This window comes from Haemaphysalis longicornis, unplaced genomic scaffold, assembly GCF_048455015.1.
Source record: "Haemaphysalis longicornis isolate Haplotype H1 unplaced genomic scaffold, Haemaphysalis longicornis Haplotype H1 scaffold_7, whole genome shotgun sequence".
Lineage (NCBI taxonomy): Eukaryota > Metazoa > Arthropoda > Arachnida > Ixodida > Ixodidae > Haemaphysalis > Haemaphysalis longicornis.
Window position 1 is genome coordinate 1,168,742 of NW_027526422.1, and position 12,462 is coordinate 1,181,203.

The 12,462-nt window shown below is 50.0% G+C and overlaps 1 protein-coding gene across 1 annotated transcript in view; it reads left to right on the forward strand.

Moving 5' to 3' along the window:
* The window catches only part of LOC144147427 (high affinity cationic amino acid transporter 1-like), a 942,196-nt gene that overhangs the window by 624,562 nt on the left and 305,172 nt on the right, over window positions 1–12,462 (forward strand). The gene's annotated exons all lie outside the window — the stretch shown is intronic.

A 12,462-nucleotide genomic window follows, 5' to 3' on the forward strand; every position in this document is an offset into this window, starting at 1 on the left:
TACACAAACCCTCGCCCAGTTTGCACGTTTGTTACTAGTAAAAGAAAACATACCAACCTTTCGATGCATTTTCGTATATTGTAACTTAAGTCTATCCGAGGAAGCAAGGCACAAGAGAAAACCGCTTGCAAGCACTGCTTCGCGCGCTGAAGTGGTAACTACGATATTAAAAAACGCCACAATCACGCTCTGAATTCAGTCAGGTGACCTCAAAATGACAAAATAAATTTGACCACCTGTACAAAAAAAAAAAAAAGAAAATCCTCACCTTCGCAATTGATATGCCAAGACTGAGGAAACAGCGAAGCTGGTGGGTCTCCTTTAACTCGGCTTTCCCTAGGTCTGCCACTTTCTTGATAGAAAGGTGGTTAAAAATTGAAGCTTTCTCAATGCAAACTGAGTCAAATCAAAGTCCCAAATCCACCCGCCTAACATCCAAAATCCCACTGCCGTAGTCCGAAGTTCAAAGCCAATACGAGCCCAAAGAAAATTCTGTGCGCCGCCAATGCGATGACAGCACAATCGCATAGACGCACGTGTCATAACGCGAGAGGCCGAGGTTCGATTACACCACGGGAAGCATTGTTTAGCAGCAGAGCTGTACATTAAGCTGGTGCTTGTCCCGTTGGTGTTATCAAAGAAAAATACAAAGGAAAAAACTGCCCCGGCGCCAGGCAAGACGTTCGCGCAGTGGCTTTAGCCAAAATAATACCGAGCGCACGTGATCACGCGCCTCGTGAGGAGCGCCCGGCGTCGTGCAGGCTTGCGCGTTGGCTTACGCCCCGTGAGGAGCTCCCTCCTTCGTCGTCATCGTCGGTGGCGGCGACGCGGCGGGCTCTTGGCAGAGCCGGGTGGCGTTGCGTTGCCCACGTGACATTTTTTGGTCAGTTGCGCTTGGGTATGCCGGGGCGGTGTCGTTGAGACGGGGAAGCCCTGGGTGGGTCGGAGAAGGGCTATGTAGGCGGGGCATTGATGTCGAGGGTCACAGTTTTGAGTTGACGCTCGCCGTACGTGGAATGTGCATAGATTTGCTCTTTCTGCTCCCTAATCCGCTGTCAGTGTGGGCAGAAGCTTGGTCGACCCCCAGATCTACTGTTTCTCTAGCCTTGCGCCGTTATTGCAAGCTGCGCCAATTATTTCCCTTGGTTTTACATGCAACGCATCTCTTTAACTCGCCTTGTCCCGCGTCGTTGTCGCGGCGTAGTCCACATCCCTCCCCCATTCTCCTCGCAGCGGCAGCTGCGCGCTCCGCCGCTCTCACCGCAGCGCCATCTGTGCGTCAGCGCGGTCAGCGCGCAGCTTGCGCTCGGCTGTGCTCGCTCCCGTCGCCGTGCCAGCTGTGCGTTAGCGCGCAGCTTGCGCTCGGTTAAAAATTTACACCATCTTCCGGCGAGGGGAACCATGGGGTAGATGCGACGCATCGGGGGTGAACATGCTGCGTAAATAGGATACACAACAACAGCAATCCACACTCTGACATCGCTAACGTAACGGAAACGCAACGACAACCCCCGATGCGTTGTATCTACCCCATAGTCCCCCTCGCGGGAAGATGGTGTAAATTTTTTCTTTTTTTGTTTCTTGCGACGCCGGTCTTTTTCTTTTCAGTTGGGCTTAATTTGTAGAGGGAGGTTACCTTTTTTTTGCTTTTTTATATTTCTTCCCACGCTTCCAAACCAATCTGTGCACTTTTTTCATTGTGCCTTTTTGCCACAGGGCATCAAAGGAATGGAAGAGTAAAAAAAAGGAAAGCGGCGGGAGGCAAGCGGCTTCATACGCTATAGAATACCATATAAAGGGCAGTCCCAGTAAGAAAGTCCAACAGCTGCTTGTAAAAAAAACCATGCGTCCAGCGATGAACATGTCCTGTGGATGTGTCCTGTGGATACCCTTTTGGAATGTGCCCTGTGGGTATATCATGTGCCGGGGTTCTGTTGGAGTCCTCGACATGTCCCAAGGTGGTGGTCCAATTTCGCTTCCGCAGCGCAAGCAGTAGGGGCAGGTCGCATAAGTCACCGCAAGGCTAGAAGTCCATGTTGCACGAACAGCAGGCGTCAGTGCAATGCCCAGGCGAATTCTCCAGAACGTGACCTCCTCACGGCGGGTTAAGCCGCCAGAGAGGTCAATCATACGCGCACGAAGAAGGGCACGGGTGGTGATTTTTTCTTAACGTTGGACAGTGGCCTGCAGTCACAGCTGCAGGTGCGAGAGCGGGGGCATTAGTTGCGGTGGATGAGCAGCCAAGCCGGCCTGTTCCCGTCCCGTAATGACGCGGCCTGGCGAGGCGAGATGCAGTGGCTGTTGCACGCTACGGGCGCCTGATTTGTTGTCAGGTTGATGTATTTTTTTCGCTTCAAAATAACCGACTTGGCTGGAATACTTGTGCAAATTCCTGTCTGGCCCTTTTTTGTTGCAAGTGTTGCGTGCTGCGTGCCAACACAACCTTTTCTTTTTCAATTGACTGCACACGTTATTTTTTTCCGCCGCTGCTAACCCCGCACCCCGCGGGTCATTCGGCGGGGCCCAGTGGATAGGTTGCCTGTTTCATGGCGTAAAGTCCCGGGTTCGATTCCCGGCACCTCCCTAACCGTATTTTTCTTTCTTGAGGCGCGCGCTCCATTGCCTCCTTCGTACTTTCTCCTCACCTCTTGGCCCTGTGCACTTGGCCGATGACGAGGGATTTCTGTTACGCCCCGCCACCTTTAGCTGAAGCAGCTCCGCTGTTAAAAGGGATACACTGGTGTCACTAGAAACCCTTATTTAGTGACACTAGGACACACTGACCTCGCTGCAGTCACTGAACGATGAGAGCGCCGCGTACTTTCCGAGCCGTGCTTCGTTCAAAGAATGACCTTGGGGCCAACCACATGTGCGGAGAGCGACGCGTTTCCATCTACGCGCGTTTTTTTTTTTTTTTTTACGATAATAGTCTTTCTTGGGCTACTTAAACCCAGAAATTTTGGTCTGTCTGTATGTCTGTCTGTCTGTCCGTCTGTCTGTCTGTGACTCGATTCAGCCACCCGGCCAAAGCAGAACAATGCCTGCGCAATAGTCTTATATAGTCACAGCTAAATCTACCCGTCTTGGTCCGGTGTAATGTTCATACTTGTCAACATTGTTGAAGAAGAACAAGACATTACGCAAATATGAGACAACAAATCAATACAGAAGTGATATTTGCAGTGTTCCTTTATAAAAATTCAAACATGCTTGACTTTTGCGAAATTAAATACTTCATCAACTGCAGAAAAAGAATTCACTCCGCCGTCGCCTGCTGTCGCCCGCGCCAATCAACCGGCAACAGTTACGCAAGGTTCCACTAGATAGTTTCCACGTTCTGCTTGCAACGCACGTGGATTAGGGAAACGCGGTTCTATAAACGTTGAAGTAGGGTGCCTCGATTAACGCGCGTCTTCGCCGTACGGCAGCGTTCGCATCGAGACACCCGGTTTGGAGCAGTGGAACGTGGGAAATTTAAAATGATTTAAGCAAATATTTGGCGTCTTTACCTTGGGAGGAGCGCGACGCAAGAGGAACAACATGAGAGGTGAGCGGTAAAGCGAAGGGAGGCATTTACTTCGCAAAAGCCGATAAAGACTATCGTCTTTTGACGTCATTTGCAACGAAAGGAGCAGATACGCAGCCAATTTTTTTTTCTCTCTCTCTCTCTCCCGGACCGCTTCTGTGGCAAGCATTCATGTGTGTTCCCGGCTGCTGCTGGACTGATTTCCGGAGAAGCCAAGCGCGTGAGAAAACATGTCGCTCGATTTCCGCACACGTGTTTGGCTCTTACAGCGCGAAACTCGTGGCGCGAACAACACGCTATTCGAATGCGACCGGTCTGCACGACGGTCCCATAGCACCAGTTTTCGCGTCGTGAGCTCGTCGGAGGAGGCTCACTACGTGCGACTGGCGAGCCAGATAGCTTATCGTGTTACCGTACAGCTACCGTTCTACCGTCACTGCGCATGCGGGCGCGTGTAACGGATTCCATCCGTCGGTCGAGGCGGAGGAGGAGGAGGAGGAATAAACGTTTATTGATTCCTATAAAAGGAAGAGTGAGAGCTGCGGAAAACATAATTTTAGCACCGCGTTCGCAGTTTCCGTGTTCATGCGTACCTGCCGCCGGAATGCGAGTAGCGGCATTTGACGAATAAGTCTCAAAGCGAATGGCACAAAACTTTGTTGCCCAGAGCTGCTAGCTTGGGCGTGAAATAGCTTGAATCTCGCATTTTTTAAATTAGAGGCTCACAATACAACAATGTTCTGTTAAATTATTCCAGACACTTCCCCTACAGCTTTTAAAGAAATTAACGGAACTTGGAAAGTACCGTCTTTCTTCTGTCTCCGCCGCCGCGTGAATTGATTGGCCGGTTCCGGTCACGTGGGTGACGGCGACAACATTCGGTACAATTGCTCGCTTCTCCCCGTAAGCGGCGGCTGGTATCGGGCGCCAATCGGATTGCAACCATTGTATGATCGCTTTCATGCGCGTTTTTTAAATGCAGAGCATTTCAGTTACTCACGATGTCACCCGCGTTGACGTCCGTCGTAGTTCGCACCGTCGTTGTCCGCACCCCTCCCCCTACACTATATAAAAAAATACTACCCGGCGCCTGGTTTCGATCCCTCGACCCTGCGGGCGGAACACAATGTACATAGTGCTCTACCCACTGCGCACAAAGCCGACACAGAATGAGAGGCTACAAACGCGCCTTATATCCTTGACTCGTTCAAACTACGTCAAGAAGCTGCTGATACAACGCATTCACTACCACCAACTCCCCAAACACTAAACGTTAACGCAATACACCCACACCCTATGCAACGCATCTACTCGAGTCCCCCTCGCGGGGAGATGGGCCCAATTTTTTTTTTAAATACATTAGTTGCTACAGCGCAATCAAGAGGACAAGAATGCCAGGGTGTTGCGCTTTTGGCTGCAGCAACAGATCTGGAAAGGCACTTTTTCGATCCCGATCGGCGAGGCAAATGCGAAGCGACGCGCGATATGGATCCGCAGAGTTCGACGGGACTCCCCACAGGATATGCCAAATTGTGCAAGCTGAGGGCTTCACGACTGTTTCTTTTTAGGTCGCGATGGACCGAGATTGGCGTTACGAAGCGGGAGGGTTGAGGCGCACAAGGGCGCAAATGTTACGTGTGGTTGTGCGGAGTTCACTTCACCGCTCTCGACAGTTTTCTCCGAGGGGAAGAAAAAAACCTCGCAACCATTTTACTTTTTTTATATGCTTCATTTGTTCTCTGTTCTTCTTTTGTAATCTGGGCCTCACGATACTTGCCAAAAAAATGCGAGCGCATGATGTTACATGAGAACTTCTAAACGTCACTGCGCCAAACCTTAGGGGCGGCACGATGAAAGAGGCTGCGGGTTCGAAGGTCGAGTGAGCAAATTCCCCTTGATAATGCCAGTGAATAAATGCAGTTCCCTTTCGCAACAATTTTACAAAGCGCGAGCTGGAAAAGTAAGAAGAGTGAATGCGTGTTGCAGCTAGTACTGATAGAAATATTGTTTCCCATTCAAATCTTATATGAGTAAGCTGGAACATATTACGATGCAGGGTGAACAACTTGTGAGTACGCTCCGTATGCGAATGGGAACAGCAGACGCCCCCTCCCCCCTCTTCCTTCCGTAACGATTTTGTTATGTAGAGGTTGTACAGCTCGAGGCCACTGGAACTGCTTGTGATGGATGTAACTATTTTAAAGTTTTGAACATTAAAATTGATTTTAATTTAACGAGTTGAAGTTGCCCTCTTTATGTTTCAACATTTTTGTTAGCACCCGCTTCCCCTGGAGATCCAGAAATAAATTCAGTGCACGCCACGGGCGCCAATTCATAACGCAGACGCCCGCTGATATGCGCCCTATACGCACCCCTGCCTGCTCGAAAACTGTCCCGATAAAAGTAATCAGCCAATTGTCTTTTGCACCACTCGGTAAAAAGAACCTACTTTTGATAAATATGATGTTAACCCAAACAGTGCGTGGAATTATCTGCGCTAGAGAAACAAATAGCGCGCAACTCTATGCGGCGCACGAATTTCCCGTGACTTTACGGCGCACGAAAAAGCCTATTACTTGTCCTTGGCGTAAATAACGCTATCATGCAAAAAGAAGTACTGTTTTGTAGCCTGTTTCTTAACTGGTTCGTAAATTACACGGAATTTTCGAATCTCATCCCGAAAAGGGTTAGTCCGCGAGCTGTAGCAAAGTTTTCACACTCGCGAGCTGCGATTTCTGTGCGAGGCAGACGCCGCTCCTGCAGCGCTGAACCGGATCTGGCGCAACACCTCCCGCGCGCCGCCTGCTGACTTTCGTAGTTCCAGGGCCCTATTCGCGATCTCATAAATTCACCATGAACTGTGAATTCGCCAGAAGCTTTGTCTGATTGGCTTTCATTTTTAGCCACGTGGTTGCGGCGGACATAACGGCTGTGTGTTCTTTCGTCATTTTGAAGTTTCATGACGTTTACTAGCACCAGTTCTAAACTTTGCCTTATTTCTCTACTTAAAGTACATAATTCTTGGCCGGCACTGCAAACCTAGACGAAATGCAGCAGGCATGAGGACGTAGGCCTGTCTTTGCTATTCAACAACAATTGGACTTGTAAGAGCCCAACGCATGGCATTTGTCCACACTCCTCCTAGCAAGCTGCAGTGGGCCACATGATCGAATTCAAGTGAAAAATAACAAATAAATCTTACTGTTTTATTTATTACTGCGCTGATTGAGTTCGAGCTTGGCGAACGAGTGAATCGGCTGCATCAGTACACTCTGCCGTTATCAGGTGTAGCGTTTCGCTGTTCTTATCCCGTAGTGCAATAGATGTTCACAGCCGTCTTTTTTTTTTCCGTGGTCGCGCCATAAACATATAACCGAGCAGCAGACGATAGCTTGGCAGCCTTCAGGTCGGGAAGGTGATAACGATGGAAATAAAATTGTGCTAGAAGGACAGGACGAACAAAAAGAAGATACAGCGCAGTGCTGCGCCGTGTGCCATGGCTTTTTTCTGTTCGTCCTGTCCCTTTAGCGCAATTTTATTTCCGTAGTGTCAGACCAACTGGCCCGCGAGAATGCTTTGAAGGTGATAGCGCAGCGAAACTTTCATTGAAGCAAAGAGCTCAAAACGGTTACTAAAGGGATTGAAAAAAATAAATCCATACAGCAAAAAAGATTGCGGGATCTTATTTAGCTTAACACACGCCTTTCGATCGGTTTTGTAGCTTTTGGATCAACATTACTTGATCGCTTTGTGGTGTTGACGTCCATTTGAACCTTAAAACTGTGTTTTTATTGCAAGCCTCAGCTGCCGTCTGATCTTTACAAGACACGCCAAATTTTTTATACCTTTTATGTGCAATATTTGATAGCTTCGTTGTGATCTTTATTAGCTAAGTGGCACGGTACACTGCATGTCGTCATAGCTATACGTGTGCACGTCACTGATTGCTTAAGTGTTGCTTACGCATAAAACATGGAGAGTTCACCGTGAATTTATAAAATCGGGAAATGGACCACCGGTGACTTTACTTCATTATGGTGATGAGGTTTAGCGGCTTTTCCTTTGCAACCAGGTGGCGTTGCACAGCGACCGTAGTCGTAACGCCACTGTACAATCGCCTCGACAAAGAAAAAGAATAGGAACAATTTTTGTGCTAGTCTGACTTCTTTGTTGGCATGTCTTCCCAAATTCTTCTCTGCTATTTTCCCTCAACGTTCTAACCTTCTTTTACTATCCTCTGCTGCTGTCCAATTCACTTTTCCGTTAACATTAAAGCCAAGGGCTTCCGGAAGCTGGATGTCTTCGTCACCACGGACTGGACGGCTACCTTTGCACTCCGTTACAATATGTCGCATGGTTTCTGTCTCCACGCCGCACATTGCGCACAGTTCTGCCTGTACCGGATGGCGGATGAGCGATAAGAAATGTCGCCATCTAGTGGGCACAATTAACATGAAATATCGTAAACTAGAATGCACGTCTCCGCTAAATATTTCGGGATGAAATGGGTAGAATATGTAGTACCAATTAGGCAATTACATATCCTGCCTTTGGCAGCGTGATTCTGGAGGCGTGAAAGCCCTTTGCCGGTTCAGAAGCTTACCTGAGCTACGTGACAAGGCGGAGGCTCAACACGAGCGGGGGCAGCGATTGCATAGTTCGTCCATGTCGGGAGGGCGACTCGCCCGACCATGTTCCAATGGGACTTGCTACAATTCATGGCCTGCGGGCGTAAAAAGCGTCGCGCAAAGACGCGAAAGGTTCTCAAAATGCGCAGAAATGTGCCTGACAGTTTAGTTTGCTTATTTAAGAAACATATCATTTCTTTACTCAGATAAAAAGAAAACGTGAAACTCATTTTTTTTGTTCACTTTTCACCAGATGGCACCAGCTTTCCAGCAAGGAAGACTTTTATTTTTTTATTTTAGTACAGAAGTGATTGATTGATTGTAGGGTTTAACGCGCCGGCGTAACGCAGGCGATGAGGCGCGCCTTAGTGGAGTGCTCCGGACTAATTTTCACCGCCTGGGGAAAGTTAACGTGCGCTGAAATCTCGTACACACGGGTGTGTTTTGCTTTTCGCTTCCATCGGAAAAGCGGCCGCCGCGGCTGGGCATCGAACCCGCGTCCTCGTGCTCAGCAGCGTAACACCTTAGAGTCACCGCGGCGGGTCAGTACAGGAATGACATCTCTCTAAAATAAGGAACGAGGACGTTGTGAACATCCACATGTATTTGCAAGGCTCTTCGTATTGGTGCACGATGACTTTTAAGTCCGTGGATCGTGAAGCAGTAAGTCCTGTAGGAGGTGAGTCCTCCTTGACGTAGCGTAATAAGGAACATCAATTTGCAGTGTTCCGTTATTAAAATTTATGCATGCATGGCTTTTGCGATAGCAAACGAAATACTACATCAACGGCAGAAAACGTCGCCTCCTGTCGCCCTCGCTACCTCCTGGCGGCATTTAAGAAGTCAAACGGCAATAGCAACGAGAAGTTCCACTAGATAGGATCCATGTTCCACTTGGAACGCTCGTGGAGTATACGGCAACGTGGTTCCATAAACGTCGTAGTAGGGTGCCTCAATTCACGCGCGTCTCCGCCGAACGGCAGCGCTGGCATTGAGGCGCCCGACTTGGAGCAGTGGAATGCGGTAAAGTTAAATTGACTTGAAAAATCTTGGGAGGAACGAGAGAGAGACAGAGAGAAAAAAGAAAGAAACATCCCCCTCGCGAGGGGCACGATCAAATGCAGAGAATTTCCGCGGGGGGCGCGCCTGCAAGTCGTATGGATTACGTATTGGTTGTTGTTGTTGTAATTGTTGTCTTCCAGCGTAGTCTTTGTCGATGAAGTCGATGGTGAAACGTGAAACGTGCCGTGAACCCCCTGCCGCGGCTATGACGCAACGTGGAGCGGCTATAACGCAACGTGGCGCGGCTATGACGCAACACAATCCAACACAATCCACTTTAGTCCAATCCGGCTCAGTGGCTAAGGCGTTGCGCTGCTGAGCACGAGGTCGCGGGTTCGATTCCCGACCGCGGCGGCCGCTTTTCTGATGGAGGCGAAAAGCAAAAACGCCCGTGTGTACGAGATTTCGGCGCACGATAAAGATCCCCAGGTGGTCAAAATTAATCAGGAGCCCTCCACAACGGCGCGCCTCATCGCCTGCGTTGCGTCGGCGCGTTAAACCCCACAGTCAATCAATAAATTTAATCCAATCCAATCCAAATCCAAACCAATACAATCCAAGCCAAGCCAAGCGAATCCAATCCAATGCCCCTCGCAAGAGAGTGTTATAGCGCCGAAATCGCGCCACCACACGAACGCGTGATGTTGACGTCACGATCACGCCACAGATGTTAGCGACCGGAGCGCGCGCGAACGACATATGTGGTTTAAGCGCGAACCGACAGCGGCGAGAGAGCGCGATGCGAGCGCCCCGACCTGTTCTTGCGCGCGAACCGACTGTTGCTCAGTGCGAACCCAACGCGGCGAGAGAGGGTGTTGTGAGCGGAGAGAAGGCGAGGAGGACGCGGGGGAGAGGGCGCACCCGTGGCCGACGGTTGAATGAGTCAAGGATATAAGGCGCGTTCATAATCTTCCGTTCTGTGTCGGCTTTTTGGCGCAGTGGGTAGAGCTCCATGAACATTGCGTTCCGCCCGCAGGGTCGAGGGATCGAAACCTGGCGCCGGATAGTATTTTCTTTTATATAGTGTTGGGGGAGGGGTGCGGACGGGCAACGCGGGTGACATCGTGAGTTACTGAAATGCTCAGCATTTAAAAACTTTATTAAACTGAGCTTGTCTTTAGCGCGAGAAGTTGGTGGTCGTTGTGACTGGAGAGGAACAGCATGAGAGGTGAGCGGGAAAGAGAAGGTAGGCATTTACTTGGCAGAGACGCCAGTCGACTATCGTCTTTCATCAACATTTGCAACGAAAGGAGCAGAAAAGCGGCCATTTTTTCTCTCGAGTGACATACCTCTTCGGCGACCCATATTTTGCGGGAGTGTAAACGATGTGCACCAGGCGCTGTGTCGCCGACGCACCTTCGTTTATGCCGCGCGTCATCCGACGTAATCAGAGCAGAGTTGAGCCCGGCTGCGAGGCTAGCTTTCGACGCTGATGCAAGCTCGTGCCTACTAGAGTTCGGCCCTGCTGGAGGCCCGGAGCTTTGCGCGGGCCCTCCGCTGTTGTCTGAGGCGCGCTGCCTTCGCGCTCTCCCCCTTTGCCACGAGGCCCCGTGTGCGTGTTTTACGGGCGAATCCCTTTAGGACCTCGCAATGTCCGTTCCGACGTCTGGAGTTGTCCGTACGCAAGGGGCTTTACGTGCGCATAGCATTATACACCATCTATCGAGGGCGGCGCACACTGTAGTACCATCCGCGCGGCATCTGGGGAGAGCACCGGTAACTGCAGTAGCAAAGAGCGCGAATTTCAAATGGTGCAAAACGCAAAAAGAAAGCAAAAACCCTAAACTATCTAACGATAATTCGCGGAAAAAGACGCCGTGAACGATGCCGAAGGTGCGAAGTACTGGGACGCGAATTGTCTTTCGTGTGTCGCTTGTCATTTACAGTGAATTTACTGCACCTCAAAATCATTTAAAACTCAGTGCATCAGCTTGCACGGGCGATGACGCTCATCACACAGGCAATACACAACTTGCGTCCCAGTGCTTCGCACCCTCGGCATCGTTTACGGCGTGGAGATGTGTGATATTTTTCTTTGTATTTTTTAAATTTGCCACGGGACCAAGCTCAAGCTTAAACAGCTCCGCTGTTAAGAGGCAGGCGGCACTGAATAAACACGCGAATCACTTCAGCCGACGTTCAGTGAGTGCAGCAACCGAAAGCTGCTGAAGCTGTACGACTAAAGAGCAAACTTATCCGACAATCAAATCAAATCAAATCAAACTTTATTTCAACATCAACATCAAGTGATGCAGATGCTGAGGGCAATGAACAAAAAGCCGCTTAAACGGGCTTGAAGGCGTCCACTGCACTGTCCATTTGGCAGGAGGCAAGACAACAATATGCCCACGAAGACACGATCACGAACAATTGTGTTTGCGGTTAATTGTGTATGGAGCTGTTCGATAACTTTGAGTGCGCTGGGCGTCGTCGTCCGCGATCTGGTGGTCCTGCGAGGGCCTGAGATGGCGGCCTCAGCGCTACAAACAGGCTGGACGCCGCTTGGGATGGCGTGAGGCTTGTCGCGCTGCTCTGACACTGCATGGAATCTGACAGCGAATTTATTGGCACGGAGGACGCCAGTGGCATCAGAATGCTCCTCGGATACACGTGGATTCTTGGAGTCGAAGCTGAAGTGGCTTGTTTCTTGCCGCGGAATGACTTGCCTCCGTTTCTCCGTCGCTCGGTAAACACAGCAGTGAAACTCTTTCAGTTGTACCCTTGTACCAGAACGGCCGCCCGGGACGCAGCACGTGTTGGACATCGTCATTTAAGCGCACTGATTAGGTCGAATAATAATAAACAGCTTGAGAAACTCGCTGCGCGTCATTCTCGCACCAAACTCTTTAAATAGGAACCGCGTCCCAGTAACTCTGGCCGGAGCTACGCCGCCCGAGGAGTGCACTCGTGCAGATGGTGGCGACCCCGCGCGGCAGCCAAAGGCAGCATATGAAGCTCGCCTATAGAGTTACGGAGTAGTTTCGTGACCAGTGTCGCAAGTTACCACGGACTCGCGGTAGTGTTACGTGACGAGCGTGTCCCACCCGGAGATAGAGAGCCATCTCAATTTCGCATGGCGACCTTCAGTGGCTGGTCAATAGGCAGACGCTTCCGCGTATGCATCCAACTCAACGTATTTCACCACAGCCTGTGCATTTAACAGAACTCTATTAACCGCTGTTACGGAAAAATCATCATCCAGATGTGCCTATATGGTTTCCATTTCCTTTTGTGTAAGAGCATTGA